This window comes from Rhinoderma darwinii, chromosome 11, assembly GCF_050947455.1.
Source record: "Rhinoderma darwinii isolate aRhiDar2 chromosome 11, aRhiDar2.hap1, whole genome shotgun sequence".
Taxonomy (NCBI): Eukaryota; Metazoa; Chordata; class Amphibia; order Anura; family Rhinodermatidae; genus Rhinoderma; species Rhinoderma darwinii.
The window spans coordinates 46075724-46088588 of NC_134697.1; the positions used below are offsets into that span (position 1 = coordinate 46075724).

General features: G+C 39.3%; 1 protein-coding gene across 2 annotated transcripts in view; it reads right to left on the bottom strand.

The window, feature by feature from the left end:
* Positions 1–12865, bottom strand: part of PRKG1 (protein kinase cGMP-dependent 1) — a 699395-nt gene that overhangs the window by 460981 nt on the left and 225549 nt on the right. The gene's annotated exons all lie outside the window — the stretch shown is intronic.

Genomic DNA, 12865 nt, shown 5'->3' on the forward strand with positions numbered 1-12865 from the left:
TGTAAAGACGGCACCCAATGTTGTGTTTACATGGAGCAGTTAAGCAAAAGCATCAACAGTTCCCTTCACTATGATTGTCTACACAGCACGAGACAGATTGTAGAGCAGATGTAAGTTCTGGCATGGAGTGCCCACACATGCTGCTATTTGCAATAAGAGCAACAAAGCAAAGATTGGGAAACTTTCACATGCTGTAAATTCACAATCACTGTATGATATTCAGTGGATGTTATTACATAAATATATGAAGAGTTCCCCTGTGAAAAGGGCAACACAGAAAAACCCCACATTTTATTTGGTCGATAGATACAGTGAAATACCGTTAATCCTGCATCTAATAGTCCAGATAATCTGATATTGATAATTTGGCATTTGTTTCCAGCACGGAACTTCATGGTAATCTTGAATTTCATAAGACTGGAACCGAAAGATTTGAGCAGGGAAAATCATTATGGAATTGCTCTGATTTAACAAACTAATTTAATTGTGGCATACCGTATGTTGTACTTGTATGTTTTATGTTTATATGGCTACCATAATCCAGAATATTTGAAATCCAGCAGTTAACGGGTTTTATAAATTATCCAGTATTAATATTTGACAGCATTAACAACATTGCTTTTTTGAGTCTTAGCAGTCATTTCCACTAATTTTGGCAAATTCTAACCAATTGTACTACAGCAGATCCTGCGGCTACTAACAGACTGTCTGCTCCTCGCCACATGAAATGTCAGCAGTGCCATCAACAAAACAATTATACACATTTATTATGGCTCATGCCTAGATACACAGACATATAAAGCATTGCATAATCGGCATATTCAGTGGAGTAGGAATAGGCCCATTATGGTCCATTAGGTCAGAAGTCCTTCTAAAAAGGGGACAGATTTCAAAGCGTCAAGTTAGCCCTCTAAGGATATGTGCACACGACAGCGCAAAATACGTCTGAAATTACGGAGCTGTTTTAAGGCGAAAACAGCTCCTGAATTTCAGAAGTTTTTGCATGTACTCACGTTTTTCGCGGCGTCTTTTACGGACGTAATTGGAGCTGTTCTTCATTGGAGTAAATAAAAAGCGGCTCCAAATACGTCCCAAGAAATGTCCTGCACTTCTTTGACGCGGGCGTAATTTTACGCGCCGCCTTTTGACAGCGGCCCGTAAAATTACACCTCGATTGCACAGAACATCGTAAAACCCATTGCAGGCAATGGGCAGATGTTTGCAGACGTATTGGAGCCGTCTTTTCAGGCGTAATTCGAGGCGTAAAACGCCTCCATTACGTCTGAAAATAGGTTGTGTGCACATACCCTAACTCAAATACCAGCAAGGAAATATATTTTTTTTTTCATTTGTTTCCAGTATCTGCCTCATATACTTAACATTATGATCATTTCCGACTGCTTCAACCATTTCATACAGTGTTAGACTTCAATGCACCTTTCTAGCCCTTGCAAACCTGTTTCCAATGCTCCTTGACCTCTGGTGATGCTGCCTACCACTAACCTGTACCTCCCAAGGAGTCCATTCTAAACCATTATTCTCACAATTTTTTTTCAGATGCTGAATTAGGAAAAATCCCAAACAAATAAACAGATTAATGGAAATTTGATTTTAACCCCTATTTTTTCATTTTGGATCTATGCCCCATACTTTCAAAGCAACGCATGTGTACGGGTGAGACATGATGATAAAATGGCAAACAATCCTAGGATTTCTGATTTGATTACAAATAAAATGTGGTCTGATTGTTATCTAGGTCACAATTAGGCATTTTTTGTCGCTGATTTTGATACGGAAACCACTCTAAATCAGCGCCAAAAAACGCCCAAAACCGCCTCCCATTGATTTCAGGGGTGCTTTTTTCCCGCTTGCGGTTTTAGTCACTAGCGGGGAGAAAAAGCGACATGCTCTTTTTTGCCGCGGTTCCGTCTCAGACCTCCATCTAAAGCAATGGGAGGCAGAGAAAGTGCTGTTGGCGGCGTTTTTTGGCCACGGAGCTCAATGTCCACGCCCGAAAAACACCATGAAAAACATTGTGAAATACACGGCAAGTGCAGGCAGGTCAAAATCTGCCTTAAAATTCCTGAAGGAATTTTGAGACAGATTTTTTCTGCCTGCAAAATACTCAGTTTGAACAGGGCCTTATAGAGAATTTTATTAGTAATCAATGAAGAAATCCGGGTAATTATAAAGGGTTCACTGACTTTTTATTGCAACTGTATTTTCAGTAATGCCTCCATTCTAAAAAATAAAAAAAAACATCTCTGAATGGTGCCTATTACTGTGACATCTGTGACTTCCACAACGCTTCCATATTTTCTCACTGTGCCAGAAACAGGATTAAATTGCTCACTCATATAATGTGACTCTTTCCTCTAAGTGAACTCTTATAAGAAGAATCAATTCATCAATTGCCTGTACATTACATTCTGTCGTAACAGATGTCACCTTTATGTCACAAAACAGATAGCGCCTGATATTCTGTTACCAGAGACAGACTTCATGTTTACAGTGATATAAATATGTATACCATAGAGCAGAACAAGTGATCAAAAAAATAAAATAAGAATGAGGGCCCTATCACCCGAGACCAACATTACCATGTGAGTTTTAGAATTATTATTATGGTTTTACCTCCATTTCTTGGGTATTTCCCTTTTGTTGCTGCGACACAATGCCTGTCGGTAGTTACACCTACAAACAAATCGATAGACCCTCCATTTTACTATAATCCATACATCACTGTTCCAGGGATTGATAATAGCTGAATCAGCACTCACCGAAGCCCTCAGTCCCGCTAACCTGATGGATTCAGCTGTGACCGCAAAATACAGCTTCTATGTATCCAGAAAGCATAGAAGCTGTATCTCAAAAAATGTACTTTTTTTCAAAAAAATAAAACCTAATTGAAAACTTTTTAAAAATACAATTAAACGTTGATTTATTAAAAATAAATAAAAAAAACCTTTAACTATTCTCTTTTGTATTTTTAGATTTAGTCTTTAAAAGGGATTTCCAATCAGACATATATGGCTTATGGTTCATCAGCTGTGGCGGGGTTCCATGTTATCAAAATCAGGACCCATCTGTTCTAAAAGTTGGTGGGAACCCAGGAAAGTCTATTAGTTGACTACTACTTTAAGGGCACGTTCAGACGTGGCAGAGTTTTTCCGCTGCAAATATAGGTGCAGATTTGGGGCAATTACGCAACAAATCTGCACCAACATTTGCATATTTGATAGGAAATTCAGACGTTGGAGAAAACACAGCGGACTTGCCACAGATTTCAGTTTTTGCATTGCAAAAGCTGAAATATGCAGTGAATTTCCGCTTCTTCTCCGCAACAGACAGTGCATGCTGCGGACTAGAAATTCCGCACCGCAGCCTATGGTCCAAAGCAGAGTTTTCCGGAACGTCTGAACTAAGTTTCCTAAAAATGTATAGAAACAAATGTAAAAACCAGCCGCTGGAGAATTCCACTGCGGACTGTCCGCAGCGGAATTCCACAGCAATTCCGCCACGTCTGAACCTGCCCTAAGGAGGACAATGGATTTCAATACATAGTAGAAGTGAAGAAGCCAAGTAGTATTCACAGGACTGATCAATTTGATCAAAATGTGCACTAAGAACCTCCCTATTGTAAGTAGATTTAGTAGTAATGCATATTTATTTATATTTAGTGGTTTAGGTGGCATTAGAGTTTGCTGTGCTGTCGCCATTTTCTTGTGTGCTGTATAAATGTGCAGTCACAGGCGTTCTTGCACCTGTATATATGTTTTCTTTCATTTTGTTGGAATGTGCTGTACAAACTTTTGTGTTGTTTATGTGATATATATATGTGGGGTTAGTGACCACCTTCATATTTTGATCTTGCACTCCTCCCATTCTGCCCAGGGGGATTTTAATTAGTTTAAGGCTGGTTCCTACCATCCCCAAGAATATGTAGGTTTAGTCCCAGTTCTTGGTGTATGTGCAGCGTGGGTTCCCACCTCATAGAGTTTGTCTTGTCGTGGCAGGTGGGCTCACACAATTTGATCAAAATGCGCGCTAAGAACCTCACTATTGTAAGTAGATTTAGCAGTAATGCATATTTATTTATATTTAGTGGCTAAGGTGGCATTAGTGTTTTGAGTGTGCTAGATAGATAGATAGATAGATAGATAGATAGATAGATAGATAGATAGATAGATAGATAGATAGATAGATAGATAGATAGATAGATAGATAGATAGATAGATAGATAGATAGATAGATAGATAGTCTCAGTATAGATGTTGTATGTTCTTTATATCGTCACATAGATTTCCTCTAGGTTTTGGCTCACATACACACACCGCTATAATGTCCACCCAATTTACTTCCAGCATTTCACAATCCTTGACTGACAAGTGGTTTCAATCCTCTGACAGGCAAGGAATCCTGAAACTTGTAGTTCTGTAACCGAGCTGATGCCTAACACAATGAATAACCAATTTCTGCTTAGAATGCTAATGATTTTTTAAAGAACTACAAGATACGTTCTTACCAGGAAATACTAACATTTCTTTTTTGATTGATCTCATTCATCAAGCTCCATGGATAAAAGACGGCAAACTAGTAAAGTGTAAACTAGGAATCTTAAAAAGAACGGCAGCTCTGTAAGCTTTGAGAAACAAAAATCATTGTCTGCCTGGCCTAAAGCCAATAGAAACATGAGCTCATAAGATGGCGAGCTCTATGATTTTACTTGCCAACAAAATGGGTAAATTGGCTGCAGATTACATTTTAGCAATATCTAGTAAATCAGCTATGCACTGTATCTTATTCTTTATATTTAGATTAATCCTTGTTTGCTTTTACTATTATAGCATCAATTATATGTATATTTCCTGACAAGAATTAAAAAGCTATTTTAGGAACATGAGAAGAAAAAAAAACGTTCCCACGGATACAAATTCTGCAGTTTCCTGTGGAGATTAGATACTCAAATTAAGTGAATCATAAATCTAAAATATACACTAAATAAGAAAAATGTTCAGGTTTGTCTTTGTTGATTGTATAAGTGTAATTATAAATATAATTATTATTTATCTATAACACACAAAGGCACAATATTAATTCTCATAGTTGTTCCCATAATTTACAGCTCCAAGATAAAGGTACTTGTACCGTATGTAGTAAAGGTCTGATATACATATTTGACTGCAAGCAACCATATACATGGACTAGAAGCACAATGATTGGTCAATATTTGTGTATGAACAGATTTGCAGCCATTGTCCAGCTTCATCATCATCTGGAATTACATGGCCCGGGGTATAAGCTTTATGTCTATCATTCCAAAACCAATGTCAACCTCATAAAGCCTATAGGGCAGGAAACCCTTTGACCCATAGGCCAAAGGTCCAAGGTACAATAATGGAAAAAAGGGTAAGCAGATTATTTGCAGAAATTTCTGCAAATGAATGGTCCATTCCATAAATTTTTTCTCTTGGTCTTTTGAGACATCCTGTACTGTATGTATCATGTTTCATTTGGTGCAGATTTTCAGCCGAATTTGCTGCTGCAGAAAAGAAGAGGGCAGTAGAAGGGATGTAAAAAATAAAATACCAAACTCACCTGCCCTGGTGCTGTCATAGCAAAGCGTCCCTGCTCCCCCGACTGGTCTGTGTAGATCCAGCCTCCTGGGATGACAACTTGTCCCATGTGATAAAAGGTCATCCAAGGAGGCTCGCTTAACACAGACCAACCTGGAGCAAAGGAACGTGACACTATAGAAGTGCCAGGGGAGGTGATTATAGTCTTTTTTATTATCTTAATGTAGAAAAAGTATTTTTCTTCCTTCTAAGGGTATATTCACGTGGCAGATTTGTTCTAGAAGTTTCTGCAACTTTTCTAATCCACTATGCTGCTACTGTAATATGCTGCAGATTTTCCGCCTGCAAATCCGGACAGAAATTCTGCAGCAATTAAGCAAAGTGTGAACATAGCCTAAGTATATATTCACATGCGACAGATTTATTTTAGACATTTCTGTGACTTGCTGCAGAAACAACCCCATTCAGATAAACAAATCTGTCTCAGAAATTTCTGCAACAGATCTGCCGCATGTGACAGTATGTTTCAAATGACCAAGTGAAAAAAAAAAATGCTTGATATGATCGTGAAAGCGTCCTAGAGGAATAACCTGAAATTCCCAGACCCCAATGCAAAATTTGTAATAAGACCTGCTACCTACTATGTGTCATTTATAATACGTGTAAGTATAATTATTATTTATCTATAACACACAAAGGCATAATACTCATTTTTATAGTTGTTCCCATAATCTACAGCCCCAGGATAAAGGTGCCTATACCGTATGTAGTAAAGGTCTGATACACATATTTGACTGCAAGCAACGATATACATGGACTAGAAACACAATGATTGGTCAATATTACATCAGTAATTTCATGTGGCAAACGGGCCGTTTGGTTCCCCTCGGGCACATATCTCTGCACCCATATAGTTATTACCCTGAAGAAGCCTCCTGAAATGTAGTAGGCAGTGTAGACTGCGAAAGAGAAGGTATAATAGAACTAGGCACTAGGGTCCAGAGCAGAAGGCACTTTTGGGGTGATTTACAGAGAAGTCTGTATTGGGGCATTTAGTATCACAGACTGGGGGCAATCATTACATCTGCATGAAGGCTCATTGCCATCTTCACTGTCTGGCTACATAATGTACGTATGCCAAGTATTTTATATATTTAATCATATAAACAGTATAAATACAGCTGCTCATGGAGTATATTCTATTTATATTTCATACGGGCAGGTGCATAAAGCATAAAAGTCTGAAAAACACAGTCAACAGCATTTTCAGGAGCTGTAATGGATGCCATTTTCTGTTGTCACTTTTTAACGTTTTGGAGAGAACAAACAGTCATAACCAGGACCAGATTGATATTGGTCAGGACCCCCACCCCACTGCTAGGATCTGAACACAATCTGACCCCCTATTGCAGCCACATATAGGAAAGGCCTCTCCATAACAGTGTATAGGAGTTATGGATCTAGCCAAACCAGGGATTTCCTTAGTCTTCAAAAGAGAGAGCCATGTGCATGTAAGACACAACTCTCCACATCGTGGGTGATAAAGGCTAGGGGGTCCCTAAGGTTGTGAAGGCCCGAGGGTATATCCCCATGTACCCACCCTTTAATTCAGCCCTAATATTAACTAATAAGCAGGAGAACAGAATTAAAAAAAAAAACTTGAGGGGAAAGTATTAGTCATTTATGAAGGACAGAATGTATAACTGATGCAAAAAATGGTACTGTATGGCCAAATACATTACATATGGAACAACACGTATTATTTTTTCAATTGCAAATTTAACCAATTTTATTATTTTATGATAAATGAGTTTACGGACAACTTTGTGCAAACACATTCGACATACTCTTGAAGTAACTGACTAGAGCAGAGAGAAGCCAGTTTATATCCTGTGAGATCAGCATATTGCTCATATACCTCAGGCTGGTATTACAGAAAAGCAGAATCGCTCTTGAGCACCCTATGGACAGATTTATACAGCAACATCTGCCGCAACCAGCAACTATTTTCTAGGTTTCATCCACAGGCAGTAAGCTTTTGCTTTATTGGCTCTCACATCTTATGTTTACATAAATACCAATACAATCGCACGATCATAAACAAGTATCACACTCATCCATAAAGGGATGGATTGCACCCAGGGCTGTAACATGTGTCCTGACTGCAGAACAACCATTAAAGCAGAAATGAAGATGCTGCATCATCGCAATCTGCTGTTTCTCATCTATGGATTCCACAGTTTTTCCAGCAATAAATTATTTTAGAGAGAAAAGCAGATTTTCCACAACATTATAATTTGCATTTTGAGTCCGTATTAATCTTCTTTAAGCAAGTTACGGCACTGCAGCTGGTCTCTCAGCATGATGTCTTGAACTACTTCATGTCTTTCAATGGATCCACCTACTGCATCTTCTTGACCGCATCTCTTGGTGTCCTGGGTGTGAAGGATTATTGCGTTAAATATTTTCCCTCCTAGGGCTAGCTTCTGTGTTTGGTTGGTGCCTGTCAAGTGGTGCCAGTTGTCACTCCAAACCTTGACACATTTTCTCTTCTTCCCCCAAATGTTGGAAAAAGTTATTAGGCCTGATTAATTCCACAAAACGTTACCTTCTGTCATCAGTGGGGATCTGAGAAATGTGACCTCTACCATTCACAAAATGATGAGGCTGCAATACACTGTGGAGCACCAGAACCCCTTTGATGTTGCTCCGAGACAAATATTGAAAAATGTACTGGGCATTGACTCGCCAGCAGATAACAAACAATTACTTATCAAGATGGGTAAAAGGTCTGAAAACATTTGTGCACAGTCATTAACTTAATCCAATCATGGTTATCTTCACCGAACATGCATTCTACCATGTTGATGGGGCAATCTACAAGTCGTGAATGGTAATCCTCCAAGCGGTACCAATTTATGTAGTATAGAATTGCTCAGATTTCCCTTCAAATGGCTAACCAGTGCAGACACAAAATATTTCACTTATAGATCCATGTTTGCAATGTTCAACTTGGCAGCCATATTTACGGAGTAACAGCATCATTCCAGTTAGTTGGCACTGCTGGTCTAGGGCTCAGGGTATGTACACACGACCTATTTTCAGACGTAATGGAGGCGTTTTACGCCTCGAATTACGCCTGAAAAGACGGTCCAATACGTCGGCAAACATCTGCCCATTGCTTGCAATGGGCCTTACGATGTACTGTGCAGACGAGGTGTAATTTTATGCGTCACTGTCAAAAGACGGCGTGTAAAATTACGCCCGCGTCAAAGAAGTGCAGGACACTTCTTGGGACGTTTTTGGAGCCGTTTTTCATTGACTCCAATGAAGAACAGCTCCAATTACGTCCGTAAAAGACGCCGCGAAAAACGCGAGTACATGCAAAAACATATGAAATTCAGGAGCTGTTTTCGCCTGAAAACAGCTCCATAATTTCAGACGTATTTTGTGTTGCCGTGTGAACATACCCTCAAGCTGGCACGACAATTGTTGTTTGCTTGTCTTTACCTGCATATGTCAGGAGCTGAGCTAGAGGGCACAGTCTAAGTATTGCTATAATGATATTATGAATATTATAAATTCTGGCTTCCGTTATGACAGAAATATACCAGCATTTAGAACAGAACATTTTAAGTAGAAAGGATGATTCAGAATAAAGCTCAAGGTTATATCAAATAAATTATTATTTTTATCAATTTAATGAAAGTACAAAAAAATGTTTTACAGCACTTTACCCACGTGCAGAATACAGAAATGAATGCCCTTGGAGGAGACACCATACAATATACCTCTGAATACAGTCTATAAACTAGACTAGGAACAGGAACCTTAGACAAACATATCACATTTGTCTGCTACATCCCTCTTACTGAGCTTTATTAAATGGATTTATATGCAACTCCACTAGATGTAATATTGAAAAAGATAACTGTGCTTAATATTTTATTCATACATTTGGATTCACTGTATTTAACACTGGTATTGATATCTATATTCTGAAATCTGTTATTAAAATCTTCTCCGTCTGGTCCCTGTAAGTGAATATTATACAATTAGAAATTCCAGCTATAATCTTTACCCTAGATGGAATAATTACAGTCTATTTTCTACCCCGTGTACTGAAGTCAACTGCATGACGATGGCACATGAGATTGCAGCGTAACTCAAAACTCCTGGACCCCAAAGCAAAATCTGTAACAGGGACCCCACCCATCACGTGCGATTTATAACACTGGCATCTTCTTATGTGGCAGAAGGGACCTCTTCAGACACCAGGGACCCGATGTGACTATTAACTCTGCACCCCTAAAGCTCTGCCCCTGGATAATCTAATGGCAAAACAAATACTTACTTTACCTCTCTGATCTTTATTCACAAAATAATACAATTATTTGTTTCTATGGGCAACATTACAGATTTTCTTTTTTTCCACCAGATAATGTATACGTTTGTCAGTAGTTACTTAAAGACATGTATTTGGCATTGTGCTAGGCTTTTCTGGGGCAAATATTAAAGTGGTTGTCCAGTCCCTAAAAATTGACGGCCTATCCTCAGTGTAGGCCCTCAATATCTGATCGGTCGGAGTCCGACTCCTGGGACCCCCGCCAATCAGCTATTTTTGAAGGGTCCTAAGCGCTACTCTGCTTCCCCATTATTCCTTATGTGCTCGTACTGTGAATCGCCGACACACTTGTAGCGGCGGTTCACAGTACTACAGCGTTCTCCCATAGAAGTAAATTGGAGAAGGCTGTAAGACTGTGAACCACCGCTACAAGTGTGTCAACAATTCACAGTGTAAGCAGTAAAGGAAATTAAGTGGAATCTGTGCTCGTACAAGTGCTGTGGCCCCTTCAAAACAGCTGATCGGCGGGGGTCCCGCAGGTTGGACCCCGACTGATCAGATATTGATGGCCTATCCTGAGGGACTGGACAACCCTTTTAAGTTTGCCACCATAGCTCTGAATCTAAATATCTAAGCTAAGGTAAAATGGCTTGTTGGGGGGCACCTTCAAGGCAGTAAGCACCCGCAGCACATGTCCAGCCAGCCCCCCCCCCCGCATTGCCCCTGCATTGTGATGCTTTAATGTAAATGATACATTCTTACTAAAATAATTTCCACTAGTTACCTCTAGTTATGTTGCCAACCATCGGCAATTGAACCGCCCGCTCTCCCATCCGCATCTCATGCATTTGCTTTTAAACTTTTGTCAGGACACGTGGTTGGCAACACAACTTGAGGTACCCTTTAAAATAATGCCATACTCTGGAAGCACAGGCTTGCAAAGTCCCTGCAAAGATGGCAAATGCTTAATAATAAGCTGAATACTATTTGTATACTACAACCATACTTATGTGTTGTGTGTCTTTTCCATTTTCAAGTGTTGGACAGTATGCATACTGGTATAGGGGCGTTTGTGACCGGCACACTATTATGAGGGGCAATTGTCACAAATAATGCACATGTATTTTGTTAAACAGATCACATCTGAATTACCTTCATTCAGAGTGTTAAATCATTTTTTACACAGTGATGTGTGGTGCCTTTGCTGCATCTCTTTAACCTGGCAATCGGTCCAACATGGTTGCTGAATCATTTGATTCAGAAAAAGTCTGGCCTCCCCTGGATGATCGACAACTTAACATAGGCCCTGGGGTCTGAGGTGCTAAAAATATGCAGCACTTATGAAGGGGCAGAGTAGAAGTGGAATGGCACCCTATTATATAAACTATTATACATATATACATATGTATTTTTTTTTTGGGGGGTGGGCCCAGGAGCTTTAAGCTACACCTATTTACAAAACTATTATAATATCAGTTATATTCTTATGATGCTGGCAAGACACTTTAATGGACTATTTAAATTAAATGGTATTAAATGTTAGACACCAAAAGAACATCAAATATTTTTTAACATATCTGCTAAAAACTTTTTTGCCCTTTGATAGAAAACTTCATAGCAAAATAGTTTCAAACTCTAACATGTCTCACTGTATATCTAAAATGTCAGATAGCAATAACATCAGTGCTGTCACCAGGATGACAGGTGAGGGACTGATGAGCACACCACTCCTAAAGGGCAAGTGAAAATAAACAAAAAACATTATCATCTGCAGAGGTGAAAGAAATCCTGGAGCTGACTGGAATGTTTACAGCAAATGGCTCAAAACTTGCATTTAAAGAGGCTCTGTCACCACATTATAAGTGGCCTATCTCCTACATAATGTGATCGGTGCTGTAATGTAGATAACAACATTAGTTTTTATTTAGAAAAAATATCAATTTTGACGGCGTTATGACCTATATTAGCTTTATGCTAATGAATTTCTTAATAGACAACTGGGCGTGTTTTTACTTTTTGATCAAGTGGGAGTTGTGGAGAGAAGTGTATGACGCTGACCAATCAGCGTCATTACACTTCTCTCCATTCATGTACTCAGACATCGTGATCTTGCGAGATCACAAAGTGCTGTCACTTACTCACACATTAACTTTACTGAAGTGTCTTGAGAGTGAATAGACATCACCTCCAGCCTGGACACGATGTCTATTCACAATCCTAAGCAGAAAATTACCACAGCACTGGACCACAAGTGGGTGCACGCCTCAATAGGACCGGATCCGTGGTCCCCAATATCAGATAGACAAAATAGACGAGGAGACAGCACTTCCAAAATATGTCAGCTTTTTAATCACCCGTGCGACGTTTCAGTCCAGCAGGACTTTTCTCAAGTCTTGAGAAAAGTCCTGCTGGACTGAAACGTCGCACGGGTGATTAAAAAGCTGACATATTTTGGAAGTGCTGTCTCCTCGTCTATTTTGTCTATTCACAATCCTGACACTTTGGTAACGTTTATGTGGGACTTACAGCACAGCACATCAAGATCACTCTGTGTTGTCAATTACAGCGTGATCTCGCGAGATCATGCTGTGCTGTGTGAGTAAGTCATACACAAACATTACCGAAGTGACGGGATTCTGAATAGACATCACGTCCTGACTGGAAGCGATGTCTATTCACTCTCAAGACACTTCAGTAAAGTTAATGTGTGAGTAAGTGACAGCACATTGTATTCTCGCAAGATCACGATGTCTGAGTACATGAATGGAGAGAAGTGTACGACACTGATTGGTCACTGATTGGTCAGCGTCATACATTTCTTTCCACAAAGCCCACTTGGTCAAAAAGTAAAAACACGCCCAGTTGTCTATTAAGAAAATCATTAGCATAAAGCTAAAACAGGTTATAACTTGGTCAAAATTGATCGTTTTTCAAAATAAAAAAC